This window comes from Mustela nigripes, chromosome 3, assembly GCF_022355385.1.
Source record: "Mustela nigripes isolate SB6536 chromosome 3, MUSNIG.SB6536, whole genome shotgun sequence".
Classification (NCBI taxonomy): Eukaryota; Metazoa; Chordata; class Mammalia; order Carnivora; family Mustelidae; genus Mustela; species Mustela nigripes.
Window position 1 is genome coordinate 23866339 of NC_081559.1, and position 20916 is coordinate 23887254.

Here is a 20916-nt window from a genome sequence, read left to right on the forward strand (position 1 = left end):
TTTGCTGTGTCCCAAAGATCTTAAACAGTTGTGTTTTCATTATTATTTGTTTCCGTGAATTTTTTTCAATTCTTCTTTAATTTCCTTGTCACCCCTTTCATTCTTTAGTAGGATGCTCTTTAGCCTCCATGTATTTTGGTTCTGTCCAACTTTCCTCTTGTGATTGAGTTCTAGTTTCAGAGCACTGTGGTCTGAAAATATGCAGGGAATAATCCCAATCTTTTGGTACCAATTGAGACCTGATTTGTGACCCAGGATGTGATCTCCTCTGGAGAATGTTCCATACGCACTAGAGAAGAATGTGTATTTTTTTTTCTTTGGGATGGAATGTTCTGAATATATCTGAGATGTCCATCTGGTCCAGTGTGTCATTTAAAGCTTTTAATTCCTTGTTGATCTTTGCTTGGATGATCTGTCCATTTCAGTGAGGGGGTTTTAAAGTCCCTTACTATTATTATATTACTGCCGATGTGTTTCTTTGATTTTGGTTTTAATTGGTTTATATAGTTGGCTGCTTACATGTTAGGAGTATAGATACTTAAAATTGTTAAATTCTTGTTGGCCAGACCCTTTGAGTATGATATAGTGTCCTTCCTCACCTCTTATTATAGTCTTTGGCTTAAAATCTAATTGATCTGATACAAGGATTGCCATTCCAGCTTTCTTTTGATGTCCATGAGCATGGTAAATTATTTTCCACCCCTTCACTTTAAATCTGGAGGTGTCTTTGGGTCTAAAATGAGTTCCTTGTAGACAGCATATTGATTTTTTTTTTAATCCATTCTGATACCCATTGTCTTTTGATTAGGGCATTTAGCTCATTTACATTCAGGATAACTATTGAGAGATATGAATTTAGTGTCATTGCATTGTCTTTAAGGAGACTATTACTGTATATTGTCTTTGTTCATTTCTGGCCTGTAACTTTTAGGTTTTCTTTTTGCTTAGAGGACCCTTTTCAATATTTCCTGTAGGGCTGATTTGGTGTTTGCAAATTCTTTTAATTTTGGTTTGTCCTGGAAGCTTTTTATCTCTCCTATTTTCAATGATAGCCTAACTTTATATAATATTCTTTGTAGCATATTTTTCTCATTTAGTGCTCTGAATATATCAGGCCAGTTTTTTCTGGCCTGACAGCTTTCTGTGGATAAGTCTGCTGCCAATCTAATATTTTTACCATTGTATGTTACAGATCTCTTGTCCCAGGGTGCTTTCAGGATTTTCTCTTTGTCACTAAGATTTGTATGTTTTACTATTAGATGATGGGGTGTACCTATTTTTATTGATTTTTGAGGGGATTCTCTGTGCCTCCTGGATTTTACACTTGTTCCCTTTGCCATATTAGGGAGATTCTCTACTATAATTCCCTCCAATAAACCTTCTGCACCCCTCTCTCTTCTTCTTCTGGGATCCCAACTATTCTAATATGATTTCATCTTACAGTAGCACTTATCTCTTGAATTCTCCCCTTGTGGTCCAGTAGTTGTTTGTCTCTCTTCTGCTCAGCTTCTTTCTTCTCTGTCATTTGGTCTTCTATATCACTAATTCTCTCTTCTGCCTCATTTATCCTAGCAGTGAGAGCCTCCATTTTTGATTGCACCTCATTAATAGCTTTTCTGATTTCAGCTTGGTTAGATATTAGTGATTTTAGTACTCCATAAATGGCTTTTATTTCTCCAGATAGGGTTTCTCTTATGTCTTCCATGCCTTTTTCCAAGCCCAGCTAGCACCTTGAGAATCGTCATTCTGAACTCTGGATTTGACACATTACCAATGTCCATATTGATTAGGTCCCTAGCCTTTGGTTTTGTCTCTTGTTCTTTTTTCTGCCTTGTCATTTTATCCAGACAAGAATATATGAATGAGAGAATAAAATACTATAAGAGTGGCAAAGACCTCAGAAAAATATACACTGTTCAAATCAGAAGAGACCTGAAATCAGGGGGAGAAGAAAGGATATAAAAAGAATTTTAAAAAAAGTTAAAAAAAAATTATACACACACACACACACACACACTGATGAATGGAGCAGGCCCACCCACTTGATTTTGAGTGTATTTTGGTCTCTTAAAAGAAACTATCTCCCGATATTTTAAAGAAAAATAGTATATATATACAAAAATAGGGATAAACACGATGAAGGGGTGGACTATGACTGTAAAGATGAAAATTTTTTTTAAATATCTAAAAATAAGGAAATGATAAGATAATTTGGTTTGAAAAAGAAAGTGGAGAGAAATTTCAGGTCCCCAGGCTGGGGACTTGAATAAAGCCCTGTGCTAGATTTAGGGTATATTTTAATCTTTTAGAAGAAATTATACCCCAAAAAAATTTTAGAAGAAAAAACCCTATTTGTATACAAAAAATAAAGTTAGATACAATGAAGGATAAAATATGACTATAATAATGAAGGTTTAAAAATATTTTTTTAAGAAAGGTATTGTTAAGATAAATTGGTTAAAAAACGTTAAAAGAGGAAAGAGGAAAAGTTGAAAACATTAGAATAAGAAAGAAAAAATCAATTAATTAACTTTGCAAGACTAAAAGAATCATGGGGAGAAAGCCATGAATTCCATGTTTTGCTTTCCCCTCCTCTGGTATTCTGCTGTTCTTGATCAGTGAGCTTGGTCTTGTCTGCATGTTCTTGTTGATCTTCTGTGGCAGGGGCCTGTTGTAGTGATTCTCAAATGACTTTGCCTGAGTCATAATTGCACTGCCCTTGCCAGGGGCTGGGCTAAATAATCTTCTTGGGTTTGCTCTTGGGAGCTTTTATTCCCTGAACACTTTCCATAGAGCTCTGGAGGTCAGGAATGAAAATGGGCTCCTCTCAATCTCCAGCCCAGAGGAGACGAGATCTCAGTGCCCTACTCCTCAGTGCACCCTAAGAGAAAAGTGCTCAATCATTCCCGTTTCCTTGGTCTCCGGATGCACTCAGGCTCACCTGGCCTGTAACCAAGCATTTCTGTCTCTGACACATGCCCCATCTGGAGTCTCCAAACCCAGCAGATTCTTGCTGCTCTGCTCTTAGGCGGATGAAGGTGGGTCTCCCCAGGTCTACCACTTGTGGGGTCCCTGCTCAAAGATCAGTGCCACAGATCACAGTTTAAGATAATCCCATGCTGAGAGCTCACTTCTCGGCTCCGTCTCTGTAGCTAGCTTCCCCACGCTGATACCTGTGAGCTCTACTACACTCAGACACCCCCAATCCTTCTGTGACCCCATAGGTCCTAATAACATGCTGTATCCTCAAGGGCTTCACACCGCTTAGCCTCTGGAGTGAGGTCCCTCAATGGAGCAGACTTTTGAAAGTTTGAAGTTTGTGCTCCATTGCTCCACCCTTACCAGGAGCTGGCCCCTCCCCCAACGGTCTATCTTCCCGTAGATTCAGATACACTTATCTGCCTGTCCTACCTTTCAGAAAGTAGTTGATTTTCTGTTTCTAGAATTGCTGCTCTTCTTCTCTTTGATCCCCTGTTGGGTTTGTAGGTGTTCAAAATGGTTTTATAACTATCTAGCTGAACTCCTGTGACCTGATGTCATCTCAGTCTGCTACTCCTCCACCATCTTGACTCCTCCCCCAAAGGTAGATTTATTTTTTTAATATACAACTAGAATCTTAATATCACTGTAAAAGAATCATCAATATTTGACTTCTACTTCACATGTCAACATGCATTGCTAAGCAAACCATGACAAAGAAAAATGCTGACCATGTTTCTGTAAGCTTGGGATGTATGTAAATTTTATATTAATCCTCTTTGACATCTTCTCAACTTGAACACCTTGCAAGTCTGAGTGGCTAATTTATCAATTCTCATGCTCAGTGAATTTAGTCATTGGGCACATGCAACTTAAAGCAATGAGGCAAAACTATTGGGGCTATGTAGAAACATCAGTTTGGAGATAGAGCACAGAATCAGCACACAGATTGAGATGTCATAATGTGAGCAAAGGGCAAAGGCTAAAATCTAGGCTATATTTGGAGCAAAACGGAAGTTAAGACCAGGCTTCACTGCAGCACACTGAAACTCATGTTTTACATGCTTGCTTTATAGAGAGGACTATTTCTCATTTATTTACCTTTGCACCATACAACCTGCACATTAAACACACACACACACACACACACACACACACAACAATGGCATTAAACAAGAACACATGATGTTATTTGCTAAAAAAATCAGTTATTTTAAAGGGCTGTTAACAAATTCTAACCTAACATTACCCTTATCCTATATTTTTTACCTTACAGAATGGAGTATCATGACAACTAAGTATTAAGTAAAGTCAATAAAGTGCCAAGTTGCCCTTGTGTAAATGAAGCTTTATACACAGAGTGACTTGAGATTATCTAGATGGTTTTTGGTGGTAGAACACCTCTTTAGTGGGATGCTAAATATTTTCATTTCCAGCTTTAATTCAGGAAAACCAAATGCACAGGACATGAGATAGGATAAAATGAGTGAAGTGGACATAGTGGGCACTTGTAAGTCCTATCTAAATGGGGCAGCTACCACTCACCTCTACTAGGTAGTTGTCATGCTAGAATGTGGGTCGAAGGTATTTTATTCATAGAAGAAAACCTAGAAATATGTATTTCATGTCAAATCTCTTAAATAAATATTGAAATTTACTTCATTCTTTTGTGCTCTAAGGCAAAACAAGAAAAACTGCAACACACACACACACACACACAAACACACAATCTGTAGATTAAATTTCATCCAGTTTACTAGTTGAAGGTGAGGGTTCTACTCTAATTTTTTCCAAACAATGGCCATCAGGAGAAACTCTCTAAAATTTCCTTACTTTTCAACTACCAAATTACACTAACAAGGTAGCAGAGGAAAAAAATTCTGTATTTCTATCTTAGACTAATTCTTTCAACCATGCTTAGTTACCAGCTGCCAAAGCCTTCATTTTTCACTCTTTCATTTTATACCTATTTATTGTCTATATTGTACCTGGTACTGGTTTAGCTTCTTGGGTCACAGAAATGAATAACACATATCTTAATATCCTATTCTCAGAAAGCTTATATTCTGTAGGAGGGTGGAGATGATGAGCTGATAGGAAAATATGATTAGTTTCACATCTGTGTTCATCAAGGATATCGGTCTATAGCTCTCTTTTTTGGTGGGATCCTTGTCTGGTTTTGGGATCAAGGTGATGCTGGCCTCATAAAATGAGTTTGGAAGTTTTCCTTCCATTTCTATTTTTTGGAACAGTTTCAGGAGAATAGGAATTAGTTCTTCTTTAAATGTTTGGTAGAATTCCCCCGGGAAGCCGTCTGGCCCTGGGCTTTTGTTTGTTTGGAGATTTTTAATGACTGTTTCAATCTCCTTACTGGTTATGGGTCTGTTCAGGCTTTCTATTTCTTCCTGGCTCAGTTGTGGTAGTTTATATGTTTCTAGGAATGCATCCATTTCTTCCAGATTGTCAAATTTATTGCCGTAGAGTTGCTCATAGTATGTTCTTATAATAGTTTGTATTTCTTTGGTGTTAGTTGTGATCTCTCCTCTTTCATTCATGATTTTATTTATTTGGGTCCTTTCTCTTTTCTTTTTGATAAGTCGGGCCAGGGGTTTATCAATTTTATTAATTCTTTCAAAGAACCAGCTCCTAGTTTCGTTGATTTGTTCTATTGTTTTTTTTGGTTTCTATTTCATTGATTTCTGCTCTGATCTTTATGATTTCTCTTCTCCTGCTGGGCTTAGGGTTTCTTTCTTGTTCTTTCTCCAGCTCCTTTAGGTGTAGGGTTAGGTTGTGTACCTGAGACCTTTCTTGTTTCTTGAGAAAGGCTTGTACCGCTATATATTTTCCTCTCAGGACTGCCTTTGTTGTGTCCCACAGATTTTGAACCGTTGTATTTTCATTATCATTTGTTTCCATGATTTTTTTCAATTCTTCTTTAATTTCCCGGTTGACCCATTCATTCTTTAGAAGGATACTGTTTAGTCTCCATGTATTTGGGTTCTTTCCAAACTTCCTTTTGTGGTTGAGTTCTAGCTTTAGAGCATTGTGGTCTGAAAATATGCAGGGAATGATCCCAATCTTTTGATACCGGTTGAGTCCTGATTTAGGACCGAGGATGTGATCTATTCTGGAGCATGTTCCATGTGCACTAGAGAAGAATGTGTATTCTGTTGCTTTGGGATGAAATATTCTGAATATATCTGTGATGTCCATCTGGTCCAGTGTGTCGTTTAAGGCCTTTATTTCCTTGCTGATCTTTTGCTTGGATGACCTGTCCATTTCAGTGAGGGGAGTGTTAAAGTCCCCTACTATTATTGTATTATTGTTGATGTGTTTCTTTGATTTTGTTATTAATTGGTTTATATAGTTGGCTGCTCCCACATTGGGGGCATAGATATTTAAAATTGTTAAATCTTCTTGTTGGACAGACCCTTTGAGTATGATATAGTATCCTTCCTCATCTCTTATTATAGTCTTTGGCTTAAAATCTAATTGATCTGATATAAGGATTGCCACCCCTGCTTTCTTCTGATGTCCATTAGCATGGTAAATTCTTTTCCACCCCCTCACTTTAAATCTGGAGGTGTCTTCGGGCTTAAAATGTGTTTCTTGGAGGCAACATATAGATGGGTTTTGTTTTTTTATCCATTCTGATACCCTGTGTCTTTTGACAGGGGCATTTAGCAATAAATGCTTTGAAAAATATTAAGATATTAAGACAATCTATTAGATAGATTGGTAATCTATTAGATAATAGGTACCTGGGTGGGTCCTTTTATTTTTTTAAGTTTTTGTTTAAATTCTAGTTAGTTAACATACAGCATAATATTAATTTCAGGTATACAACACAGTGATTCAACACTTACACACAACACCCAGTGCTCCTCACAAGTGCAATCCTTATTCCCCACAATGCACTGAACCCATCCTCCCCACTCCCACCCCCCATCTCCCTTCTGGCAATCATTGGTTTGTTATCTACAGTCAAGAATCCCTTTCTTAGTTTGCTTCTCTCTTGCTCCCCCCCTTTGGTTGTTTGTTCAATTTCTTAAATTTCACCAATTAATGAAGCCACATGGTATTTGTCTTTCTCTGACTGACTTATTTTGCTTAGCATAATGCTCTTTAGCTCCATGCATGACATTCCAAATGGCAAAATTTCTTTCTTTTTTGAGATGGAATCAGAGTTAAGTTTTGGGCATGCTAAATCTGAGATGCTTATTAGACATGCAAGTGGGGATGTCTAATTGGCAGTTGGAAATACAAGTTTAGAATTCAGAAGAGAGGTTAGCACTGCCATTAATATTTGAGACCCAGTGGCTCAGTTGGTTGGATGACTGCCTTCGGCTCAGGTCACAATCCCCGACTGCTGGGATCGAGTCCCACATCGGGTTCCCAGCTCCACGGGGAGTCTGCTTCTCCCTCTGACCTTCTCCTCGCTCATGCTCTTTCTCACTGTCTCTCTCTCAAATAAATAAATAAAATCTTTAAAAAAAATATTTGAGACCCAGTAGTATATAGGTTATAAAGCCATGGGACCAGGTGAAATAATTTTAGGAGACATTAAGAAAAAAGGAAAAAAAAAAAAAAACCACCCAGTGCATAGCTCTGGGACACTTCAATGTTTACATGAAAGAGGAGTTTTGATAATAGAAGGATCAATGGAAGGAACTGAGAAATACCTAGTGAAGTAGGGGAAAAGCCAAGGAAGAGTGATCCCAAGAATCCAAGAAAAATTAGTTCAGGAAGAAACAAAAGTTCAACTGTTTGGCAGGAGATCCAGTAAAATTAAAACAGTGAATAGCTGTTGAAATTAGCATAGGAGCATAGAGGTCATTTGTTCCAAGAGAAATTTCAGCTGAATGATGGAGTGATATGGGGAGAGACTGACTCTGAATGCAGCTTTATCTTAAAAGTATTCCTCTTTTTTCTCCTCAATTCATTGAATGATACCACAAAATTATTCAAGCAGGGGGAAAAAACACCTAAGCGTTACTCTTGTTCCTTTCTTTTACTTATCTCCTGCATCAAATGGATCAACAAGTGTTTCATCTTCTAAATATATTCTTAATCAGTCCATCATTATTTTTCTTTATCTCTTTGAAGGAGAAAAGACAGACGATAGACAGCATCTCCCAATAAAGTGTATTGTGAAAGGGAACCAAGAGGAATAATAGCTGCAGGGAAGTGTGTTTAGAAAAGCTGGTTTTCTAAAGTAAGAAGATTTTAGAATATGTATGCTGCTACGATTTGATTCATTAAAAATGATGCAAAAGGACAGACAATTGGAGGAGCCAAGTCCATGAGAAGTGAGCAGCAGTGGGAGCTAGTACACAAATAGAGAGGTTTGATATGAATAGGGACATTTCATTTATTGCAAGAAAAAAATAGAGGGGGGATGGACAGAAGTCTAGTTGTGGGTAGGCAGGTACATTTTGTAACGAAAGTATACCCTGAGTCTATTTTATAAGGGTCATTATTTGAGAGGACATTAAGTGGAAAGGAGGTGAGGCTGGAGATAAGGCCATCATTGGACAAAGAAGGAGGTTTAAAATACTCATTTTGTTTAGTGTCAGAGTAAGTACACAGTATAGTGGAATTGTGGAGCATTAAAGAATGATATTTGTTATTTACAGTCATATATTTAGAGTAAGACAACACATTATTGTACATTATAAGACTTGTACCATGTGGTAGGCAGAATAATACAATGGGTAAATTCTCCCAAATACCTAGTTTCTAATCCCTGAAACATGTGAATATTACCTTATATGACAAGAGGGACTGTGTGAATATGATGAAATTAAGGATCTTGAGAGAGATTATTTTGGATTTTCTGAATCTGTCCTAAATGTAATCACATAAAGATTACAATGTAATCTGACAAGAGGGAGCCAGAAGGAGATTTTGTCAAGGAAGAGGAGAAGGTGATATAATAAGAATAAATTTATCTTATTTTATGCCATAAGGTTTGTGGTCATTTGTTATATGTAATAATAATAATAATAAATGAATATAATAATAATAAATGAATATACTGCCATGCCATGAAGGCAGGGAAGATGATACAAAACTCAAATGGAAAGAAAAGCCTAAGGAGTTTTCTGGCTTTGTCTTTTATTTGGTCTTGTGACTTCATTTTGAAGATGTGGAAAAATGAGCATAAGGAGGTTGCTGTTAAGAAAAAGCCTGACCACAGCCCTACTGAACAGGACAAAAGATTCCAGGCAGACTCCAAACTGTCTGATCATCCCCAAAGACAAAAGACACAGAAGAAAAAGTGGGATTGAAGTACACTGAAGCAGAATACTAAACTATTATTTTACACTTGAAGGAGCATAAAGTCAAAATCGAAAACCTACAGGATCGGCTTAAATTTTAGTCATTTCATACCCAGGGTGTGCATGCAGTGTTTACTCATGAAAATCTCAAATACAAGGTAGAATAATGATGGTGAGGAGGATGTGAAGAGATGAGAGATGTGTGTGTCTCCACTGAAAATAACAGTTCTCTAGAGACCTACAGAAATGTATTCATCCAGATAGACTTTCCTCAAAACCTATGAAGGTGAGAGCAAGATAATCAGAAGTAACCAGATAATACCTGAAAAGCTGAATATCTCCTCTTTAAGCCAACCCTGTCCCCCAAATGACAACAAAGCCACCAGGTAACACTGCTTCAGTCTGTGGAAGACATCTCATTAAATCAGCAAAAATCATCACCACCTCCTCCTATACCAACCCTACCAGTAGCCATTCCTCCCCTTCCCTCCCCCCACTCCTCTCCTACTGGGACCTGGACCTTTGCTACCAGTACCTCCACCACCCTCTGTAAGTGCTAGACCACCACCACCTCTACCACCTTCTCTGCTTCCAAGGGCTGTATCTTCTCCACCTCCTCCTCTACCACCACTTCCCAAATCTGCTGCTCTGTGCAACAGTGTGTGTGTGTGTGGGGGGGGGTCCTTATGCTCCAACACCCTCAAGACTTGCACCACCACTTCCTCCTGAACTCTTTTTCAGAGTTGTCCCTTCTTCTAGCCAATTTCCTTGAAAGCAAGCCATTGTGCCAAGTTGTCCCATGAAGCCTTTTTACTGGACTGGAATACAAATAAGTGATTTAAAAGAAAGCCAAAATGCTCCACCAGCTTTTTGGGAGTCCTTAGAAGAACCTGCTATTCAGGGTACTAGTGGATTTGAGTATTTATTCTCCAAATCCATAACTCAGCAGAAGGAAGAAAAAACCTCTGTCAGATACCTATGAGAGAACAAGGTTGAAAAGATTATCAAGCTTTTGGATGGAAACCAATTTCTAACTGTGGGAATCTTGATATCTAATTTGCATTTAGAAATGAAGGATATTCAGCAGTGGATGACTCTGTGGTTGATCTGGAGACCATGGCTTCCTTATATGAAAATAGAGCCCAAGAGGATGAATTGGTTAAAACAAGAATGTGTTAGAAGATATTGAGAGAAGAAGAATTGAAGTTGCTGGATAAACGTGAGCAGTAAAGATTCTTAAACACTTTTCTGTTAGACCAAAAGGAAAAGAGCAATCTCTGCCTTCTTGCTTCCTAGCTCCAAATAATTGCGCCAGAATTGTGCAAGGAGTTAGGTCATAGCATCATCATCCCTGCAACAGAATGACTTGACTGCTGGGAAAAGTAGCCAGGAGATTTGTGTTGCTGGATAGAATACATCTCAACCACTTCCCCCACCTCTCATGATTCCCCTTTCTCATTCTAGCAGCTTAGTAATTCTTTCTAGACTAAACATTCTGGCCAAAAGGGTAACTGAGGAAGAGTCATTGCTCTGTTTAAGGTTCTGCTGATGCAGTTAAAAAGATGTCCGAATTCTAAATGTTTTATCTGGTAAGTGTAGCCTGAATGTGCCAGCTTTCCCCCAGATCCTTCCACCTGCTCTTTGACAGGTTACCTTTCCATCCTCTTTGCATGTGGTTGTTTCTCTCTCCATTCATGGTCTAGAGTTGTTACTCTATGATTTGGGTTTTCATGCCAAAGCCTTTGAAAACCTAGAACTCTAATGAGGAACTGAAGTGACTCTTGCCTTAACTGGGCTCTTGGGTCTGCAAACTACACATAAGCATATGAGGCACTGAAACCCCTGCCCCCCCCCCCCCCCACAGCTTTTCATGGCTCAGGACTAAGAATGTGGAATGGGTCCAGAATGAAGAGGGATCCTTTGCCTGCTGTCACTTTGAGTGTTTCATGTCCAATTCAGGCCACTCTTCTCAGTGTGGAGGTGATACAAGGGATAGAAACAAAGAAGAAACAAAATAATCAGGCTTAGGGGAACGTGTGAACCTAGAGACATCTAAGTTGCTATAGCTTGTATTGAAATTTTCATGCCTTGCCCTTTGGTCCAGTAGAATGTCTCATTCCCCTTGGATACCTGGGCATTCAGGTTCAGAAAAATATCTCTAAGTGACTGGGTAGGGGATTTCTAGCTTTACTTAGTTATTGACAGACAAATCTTCTTGATAATTTTGGGAACCTTAGGTAGATTATTCACACATGGAACATAAACCAGGAACAAATCTCCACCCCTACCCACCCCTCCCACACCAGCTCCAAGTGAGTTTATGAAGCCTGGGAATATTGTGAATCAATGTAAACAGGGTTATAATATAATATAATTAATTCTCCCTAAAAAAACTGATATACTCCATTAATTAAATAATTTATCTTCCTGTGTATCTTTAGCATCTCCTTATTTCAGAGTATTTCCTATTAGCATGTAAAAACATATTTAAATGTCTCCTTTAGAAAGTGAAAATATTAATAAACAAGAGCAAACAAAAATGTTTTCACATGCTCAGCTGTAGCTACCAACCTATTTGATAGAGTGCTTTTTACAACTAAAGGCTTTTATTTTTACCTTATCTTCCTCACCTCTCATTCATTTCTTAATCTTCTGCCCACTGTCTTCAATGTTTTACTCTAGTAAACTACTCCCAGTATTCAGCAGCTTGCTTTTATTCCTAATACGAGTGTATTCTATTCACTTCAATTTTTCTTACCTTTTTGTTCATCAGTTGACTACCCAATTCTGGTGATATTCTCTCTTCTTGGGTTCTAGGATACCACTTTTTTTTTTCCTAGTTACCATTTTCCCTTCTTTGTCCATTCTTTAGTCTTTTTTCATGGGCTATGCTTTTAAAATTATTTCCCTAGAGTTCTTAACACAGCTCTATTTTCTTCTCATTCTACACACTGTCCTTGAGTAATCTTATTTATTTCCCAAACTTTTGTCACCATCTATATACTGATCACTTCAAATTGTCTGACACTCGGAGTACTCACCTGGCCAAATATACTCTGTCCCTCTTTTCCTTACTGTCACACTAAGATGCCTGAGTTGGAGTGACAGCCTTGGTTGTCCTGCTACATAGCACATCCATACCAGATTGCAGAAATTCAGTATATTGGATCTTGTGTCACTGAACTGAATTTGAGTCTGACTTTGCTCCTTTCTTACCTACAACAGCTTAGGCAAATGATTTGCTATCTCCTTCTGTAAAATAGTAGAACGCCTCTAAACTGTGATGGTTAAATGAAATAAGGCACATCAAGGACAAGGGATAGTCCTGGCACATAGTAGGGGATTAATATATGTTAGCAATTATTATGATTGCTAGCTTTCTCTTTTCCTAAGTAATGCCACTGCTAGGAATCACTACCACGGCACTTCTGTTGTGTATCACAATTGCTGTGGTAGTTGCTCATCTCTTCCACTTTGGGTGTTCATGGCCTGCAATTGCCCCCCTCACTCCTCTTGCCTCTTGATCATTTTTCTTGTCACTCCTGAATTCTCTTTTCTGTTTTCTTTCACTTCCCTTGTCTCTACCACACTCTTATTTTTCTGATAAATGACATTTATCATTATTAGTTATAGTAAATATGGGAAGGAAATAATCAGGAGAAGGACTGCAGGCCTTCCTTTACTGAGGACAGCCTGGAAATGAAATTTGTTTAAAATATGCTAGTAACAGACCACCAGGAAACATAAATTGTGTGTGCTAGTGGGAGAATCATTATCTATCGGCTGCATAGCAAAATGACTTGTGTGCTTATGGAAAACAAACCTAGAATCTATAAAGTTATGAGGCATGCCCCCCCCCACCCCGTGCCATGTATATACTATGTCCCACTATTTAAAATGGAGATGTTTCATGCTAAAAGAGCTCCTTTTTGGGTAAGCCACATGATCGTGCATATCTCTTAGAGGCTTCATTTGATAATATGGGCCAGTGTGTCTTGAGTGATAAGAAAGGCCTGGGAAGTTGTGTTGGTCATTCTGGATATTTCCTTGCTTTGCTTGTGCTATTTGATTATATTACAGGCTTGTTACTGGGTAAATTTGTGATTTGTGTGAATCTGATTTGACAACTCAAACTTTTATGTTTTCTCAATAAATACGATGGGTTTTGAGGTGATTGAAGTTGCTGGAAAACATCTCTCCAGATATCTGAGTCAATACTAGGCTATGATTCCAACATAACTATCTGTAATAGTTACAGTTCCCTTTCAGGCCATACATTATCACATGTAATTCAGTGAAGAAATGTGTAGACATGTGTATAACACAGTATATCATCAATATGTTTCTGGATCTGCATAATGCTGTAGGAAAGCAAATACCAACTTATCCAATGATTTGCTATTATAAAGCTTGTAGAGCTTTGGCTATTAAAAATTTGAAACAATTAACTCATTTAGTCTCTATTTTTTTTAGATTTTATTTATTTATTTGACAGAGAAAGAGCAGGGAGGGGTAGAGGGGGAGAGAGAGGAAGAAAGAATCTGAAGCATATTCCATAATGAGTATGGAACCCAACACAGGGCTTGATCCCATGACTGTGAGATCGCAATCTGAGTTGAAACCAAGAGTCAGACACTTAACCAACTGGCCACCCAGGCACCCCAGTGTCTAATTATTAGAGAAATTATTTCCATAGAAATATAGGTATTTCTAAACTAAAACATATGAATGAAATTTTAAAATAAGGGTTAGCTCATTTTCAAAGCAGCCCATCTTTCTTTGAAATATCTAGCCTGAACTCTTTAGGTATTATTTAGGAGATGTTGAAATATAACACAATATATTTGTGTCTTTTTTTTTTTTTAAGTTTTGGCTGTTACAATGACTATTGCATATTTCTCAAGTGTGTTATTTTCAAGACAAATGTATATTCCATCATATTGTAATTAGGACCACAACATTTCCTAGAACATTGCTTACATCTTAATGAAAGAATAATGATGCTATGAAGCTTTATATTTTAGACATTACATTTATTTCTCTGTGTTTCTTTCATTTTGTGGAAACAATTTTCACTCTTCTTCATTTTTAATGCATCACATACCAAGTGAAAAAAAAAAGTGTCTTAAATGAAACTGTTGACTGTTGATAACAATTCTAATATCTGCATGAAACGCCCTTTCTCTCCTCCTTTTATAGATTGTTTAAATTCTCCATTTCCCTTTATTGAGGATTTCTTAGGTATTTCTAAAACTGCTTTTCTTTCTGCATCCTTTTCAAGATGATCTATATGTAGAGAGGATTGTAGTGTGTAGGGACAGGGAATCTAAAAATCCATCTGGGTTCAAAAGAAAGGGGATTCAATGCCAATTACAGTGTCATAACAATAATAGTCCACCTTTGTATAGTCCTTTTAAATTTTAAAAAAATATTTTTCATCAGGCACCTGGATGGCTCAGTCCGTTAAGCATCTGCCTTCAGATCAGATCATGATCCCTGGGTTCTGGGATGGAGCCCCACATTGGGCTCCCTACTCAGCAGAGGGTCTGCTTCTCCCTCTCCCTTGTTATTCTCCCTGCTTGTTCTCTCTCTCTCTCTGTGTCAAATAAATATATAAATAAATAAAATTTTAAAAAATAAAATATTTTTCAACATATCCTTATACTTCATCACATATCATAATCTACAGCACATCAGAAGCTGAGATCTCCATGTTACAATTTACTGAATTATAAGGGAGAACAATTTTACAAAATTAAAATTTCAAAGTGGCTTTTATTTTGACTGTTCATTGGGAAAACCTTCCTTAGATGATATAAATCAAGAAGATTTAAGATATAATAATTCCCTCATGGGAGATAAAGCCTGACACTAAGGGGTGCTGGCACCCATATTCCCTGAGGTGGGCTTCTCCCTGGGTTTTGTCATAGACTGTGTTATTGCTCACTTGTATGTTCTGTTCTTCTCTGTGGAAAGATTATACCTGGCCATAAAACTGAATTCAGGTGTACCCATATGTTGCGTTTTGGTCAATGAAATGTGAACAAAAATGAAAGATGTTACTCACTGGTAGATGCTTTAAGAGTTCGCACATGCTTAGCTATTCTCTCTTTTTCCCTTTCCTATGATGAGGAGACATACTGTGTCCTAAAAAACACCTGGGTGGCTCAGTGGGTTAAAGCCTCTGCCTTTGGCTCAGGTCATGATCCCAGGGTCCTGGAATTGAGCCCCACATCGGGGCTCTCTGCTGCTCAGCCGGGAGCCTGCTTCCCTTCCTCTCTCTCTGCCTGCCTCTCTGCCTACTTGTGATCTCTGCCTATCAAGTAAGTAAAATCTTAAAAAAAAAAAGAAGATGACATGACAAAGCCTGACCAGTGGTAGATGTGTATGATGAGTGAGAAATAAACCTTTGTGTTATAAGTTGTTGATATGTTGAAGTCATATAGTTACTGAAGCACAGCCTAAACTGGCCTTGTTGATAGAAGTTTGTTCAGATTATTGGGAAATTCACTATCCTGTTCTCTAGTGCTGCTACTTATTCCTTTTGTAACATTCTAACCCAATGAAGTCAAATGGCACTCCTTTTGATCTTCCATTGCTAAGAGAATACCAACATTTAAAAGATTTTACTAAAACTAGGTGTCAGAAAACAGTGAAACAAACCCAGAATATAGTGTGATTCTTCATATTTTTACGGATTTCCCAGTTCCATATGGAACCCTAGGATAAAAACATCTCGACACAAGTCTAGTCTTTCATTCCTACTCTTCGCTAGTGATTGAGTGGCTCTTACCATCTGTGGCAGACAATGCAGACATGGACAGGTTAGTTCCCCTTTAAAGGACACATTGCCCAGCTGTGAGAACCACCTGCTAAGACTTTCAGGTCCATCCCAGCTTGAGCTGGAGTCATCTTCTCCACAGAGTGGCCTCAGTAAGTGACTAAACCAAAATGTCCTGGAAGTACCTTGCCATTCCCTTTTAACAGGCGATGTCTCAAATGTGAGCTCTCTGCTCTGAGGCTTCCAGTTGGGCTGGCAGAGACTTTGTCAGATCTGCACTGCTGTCTGGCAATGCCTCCTGCCCAATCCTGTTTTTCCTTGTCTCTCCACAGATACTACTTTCCAAGATAATTTGTACTCCTCAGTTTGGCTTGGCATCTGCTTGTCAGGTGGACAAACTTGTACAATATTTACCTACTTTATGAGACTGCCTTCCTAAATATAAAGTCAAGACTGAACAAACAAAAAAACCCCAAGAGTGCTTATCCCATCCTCTTCTTTTATGGCTATTCTTCTCAGTGTCTGTGTCCTGTCTGTGTTTATTCACTGGGCAGTTTTACCATGAGCAGGATAATGATGCCTTAGCACAAAACAGTAATTTACATAAGTCATAGAATGATATATCTAAGTGTATATGCCTGGTCCTCTCAAGACTTTAAAGAAATGTTCTCCATGATAATTTTCTCAAATGTAAAGTGAAGATAATAAAAGTAACTTCCCCATAGAGTTGCAGGAAGAAGTAATAGTCACTATTCTTTTTTTTTTTTTTTTAATTTATTTGACATAGGAGAGAGATCACAAGTAGGCAGATAGGCAGGCAGAGAGAGGGGGGAAGCAGGCTCCCTGCTGAGCAGAGAGCCCGATGGGGGGGCTCGATCCCAGGACCAAGAGATCATGACCTGAGCTGAAGGCAGAGGCTTAACCCACTGAGCCTCTCAAGTGCCGCAATAGTCACTATTCTTAAGTGCTCACTTTTGTCAGGTTTTATGTGTGCTAATTTGTTTCAGTACCTCAGCAGGTGAGGCAGGGCAAAGAGGTTAGTAACACACAGCTAGTAACAGGTTGAGCTGGGACTGAAGCTAGATAATGACATCATGGCTTATCACAACTACATAGCTCTACTCTCTATGAACTTTCTAAAGAACTTAGCAACATGCCTGCCATGGCTTTAAGCTCCCCATTTGTTGGAGTAGGCATTTGATAAATGTTAAACACTATGATTATTTATTCATCTTCATAGTTGAAGGAAAAAATAATTTGAATATAATTTGAAAGAAATAAAGGACATTAAAAAAAAAAAGCCGAATCAGTGAATTTGGACTATATCTTGAGGGCACTGAGGAGTTATTAAAGAATATTAAGATGGGACTGACATTCAGATCTATATGTTAAAAGGAGGACTCTACTTGTAGTGTGGTTTGGATTGAACTTGACTATAAATGTAGGCAAGAAATGGTGGAATTTATTCAGACTAAAGATTAGGGCAACCTGAACTATGAAAGTAGCAATAGGAACTGGGGGAAAAAAATGAGATTGAGGGGCCAGGTCCCAGCAAGTAAGAGAGCAGAGGAGCACAAAATCAGAACTTTTAGAAGTCTGCTCCACAGAGGCACAAAGCTCCTGAGGCTAAGTGGGAGGTAGAGCCCTTGTGGGGACAGTGTGATCTTGGGATCCACGGGGACACAAAAAGACCAGGGGTGTCTGAGTGCAGAGAGCTCCCAGGTATCAGAGCAGGGAAGCTGACTTTGAAACAAAATTTAGGAAACTCAAATTTAGACTTAGCCTTGACATCAAATTGAGTCATGTTAGTCTGGATATTTGATCCATCTTGATCTTAGTTTATTCATTTGTAGAAAGGAGTCATTTGGATGAGGTAAATGCTGAAGTTTTTTAAATTGTAAGGTATCTATTCAGAGAGAATAGTGGGGGGGAATTTAGGGGGAGGAAAGAGAGGGACAGAGTAGGTGTAATTGTAGACATTAATACAGTGGAAAATGTTCGGAGTAACTTTGGTTCAGAAGCTTTGCTCATTTATGGCATTCTTAAGAAAGCATTTTTTTTTTTTCAGGCAAAAATCTAAATAAAGGGCATTAAACATCCTACTTTATGTACTTCTTGCATTCCAGTGTACTTTTTAAAAAACTCCCTTAACATAATAAATATATTTTTAGTCTTAAGAAAGAGAATTTACAACATCTCGGAACTGTAACTTAAATATGAGGAAAGAGGTCAAGTATAGTGGGGATGTTTGTTACTTTATCGAAAAGCATTAAGCAAGCTCCCAATAAAACCAGCTTTCCTTGAAAAAAAAAAAAAGACCTAGGATTTATGCAAATCCCCAAAACACTGGCAATCAAGAAAATAATTTGCCATTAGAATAGAGAATTGAATTGATATCTCAAATATTAGAGATAATTGTAGGGAAAGTAAAGACGCAGGCTCCACATTACTCTCTTGTGCTTTGGCAAATTGTGTTGCATCTGCCACAGACCTGACAAAGTAAAGTGTATCATTTTGGCAATTGCTGCTGAGTGTGGTTATTGTACACTACCACAACAGTTTCCAAAGTCATTACAGAGTTGACAATATCAGTAGATGTTAGCACTTTGGGAGGGTCTTTGTCGTCTGCTAAGAGGCAGGAAAACGTCAGAGTCTATTTTCATTTGGCAAAGCTTCAACAAATAATTGTTGAGTAAATACAACTTTTTTTTTTCCCCCTACAAATGTCTCCTTACTTGGCTAGATCTAGTCACAGTTGCTGTATTGGTTGACATGGCATCTCTGACCAGCCCTGAGTAGGCTCTCCTGATCTCCAGCACTCCTTCTTCAAGACCACTATATTGTTATCTATTGGTGTATAGCAAATTACCCCAAATGTGTCAACTTAAAACAACAAATATTTATTCACTCAGTTCCTGTGGGTAAGGAACCTGAGTATGTCTTTTTTTTTTTTTTTTTTAAGATTTTATTTATTCATTTGACAGACAGAGATCGCAAGCAGGCAGAGAGGCAGGCGGGGGCGGGCGGGGGCGGGGGAAGCTGGCTCCCTGCTGAGCAGGGAGCCCAATGTGGGGCTGGATCCCAGGACCCTGGGATCATGGCCTGAGCCAAAGGCAGAGACTTTAACCCACTAGCACCCAGGGGCCCCGAGTAAATACAACTTTTACTCACTTGTACTTTTATGATTTTTTTGAGTTGAATTAAACGAGAAGTCTAGATGATAATTAATTTTAAATTTTCATTTTTTATTCTAAAAATTGTCCGGAAAGAATCTGTATTTTATTTTAAAATATCAATAAATGAAAATGTAACAATGAAGATAAGTGTAAAAATAATAAATATTTATTTATTCTAGTTTAGGGCACTGTCACTTCTACTTGTCTGAAATACTAAAATAGTCTACTTGCCTCACATTTTGCTTTTCTGTAGCCTTTCTACACAATGTAGCCAAAGAGATTTTTCTGATATGAAAATCTGATCATGGCATTCCATGTTTAAATATCTCATTGTCTCATCTATTTAAAAAGAAAAACAAAAACACACAAAAAATTTAGTAGGTTTAATTCATTAACTAATGCCATATAAGAAATCACATCAAAACTTTGTTGCTTAAAACCACAAAAAAATCAGTTCCTTTTCTTCTCCGTTTCTGTGGGCCCAAGATTTAAGAGTGGTTTGGCTGGATGGTTCTGGCCTGAGACGTCTCTGAGGTTGTGGTGACTTGGCTGAAGCTGCAGGTAGATGAAAACTTGATTGAGGCTAGAGTATCCATCCACTCCTAAGAAGGCTCACTTACATGGCTGTGAAGTTGCTGATTATAAGTTGGTTTCTCTCCATGGCTGTTTGAGTGCCTTCACAGTGTGGTGGCTAGTTTACCCCGGAGTAAGTGATTTAAGAAAGCAAGGCAGAACTTTTCACTGATTTTTATGATCTTATTTCAGAACTCATTTATCACTTCCATCATATTCTATTGTTTACATAGTTAGCACTAACTAATTGTGGAAGGGGATTTCAAATGACGTAAATAATAGGAGGTAAAGATCTCTAGGTATCGTCTTGGAGGCTGGCTATCATAGTTGGTTTTCATTTATTTATTTGAGATTAAGTCCAAACTCTAAGACATTGCTTACAAAACCTTTCATGAAGTGACCATTTCTTGTATCTTCATCCTGCTACTCCCTGGATCATGCTCAAGCCATTAAAAAAAAAAATCCATATTCAATTCTTCTAATATAACATACTATTCCCACTTTCATCTCAGATCTCATATTCCCATCCTGTTGATAGCCTCACTCATACTCATTCTTTTTTTTTTTTTAAGATTTTATTTATTTATTTATTTGACAGATCAGAAGTAGGCAGAGAGGCAGGCAGAGAGAGAGGGGGAAACAGGCTCCCTGCTGAGCAGAGAGCCCGATGCGGGGCTTGATCCCAGGACTAGTTTTAAGGATGAAGAAAACATCATTTAGCAAAATATAGTGTTATTAATTAACTGTACAAAACAAAGATCACTTAAAGACATATCTCTGAATTTGAAATGTTTTCATTAAATATGTTACTAAATATGTCACTAAATGTAACCAAATCAGTATTCACAGTAAAATATTCTATTTAATGTGGCACTTACATAAACAGGCTCCCTGCTGAGCAGAGAGCCCGATGCGGGGCTTGATCCCAGGACTAGTTTTAAGGATGAAGAAAACATCATTTAGCAAAATATAGTGTTATTAATTAACTGTACAAAACAAAGATCACTTAAAGACATATCTCTGAATTTGAAATGTTTTCATTAAATATGTTACTAAATATGTCACTAAATGTAACCAAATCAGTATTCACAGTAAAATATTCTATTTAATGTGGCACTTACATAAA

General features: G+C 37.9%; 1 protein-coding gene and 1 pseudogene across 1 annotated transcript in view; both read left to right on the forward strand.

Moving 5' to 3' along the window:
* The window catches only part of SPAG16 (sperm associated antigen 16), a 1019820-nt gene that overhangs the window by 315350 nt on the left and 683554 nt on the right, over positions 1-20916 (forward strand). The window lies entirely within an intron of this gene.
* Positions 9126-10490, forward strand: LOC132013321 (formin-1-like; annotated as a pseudogene).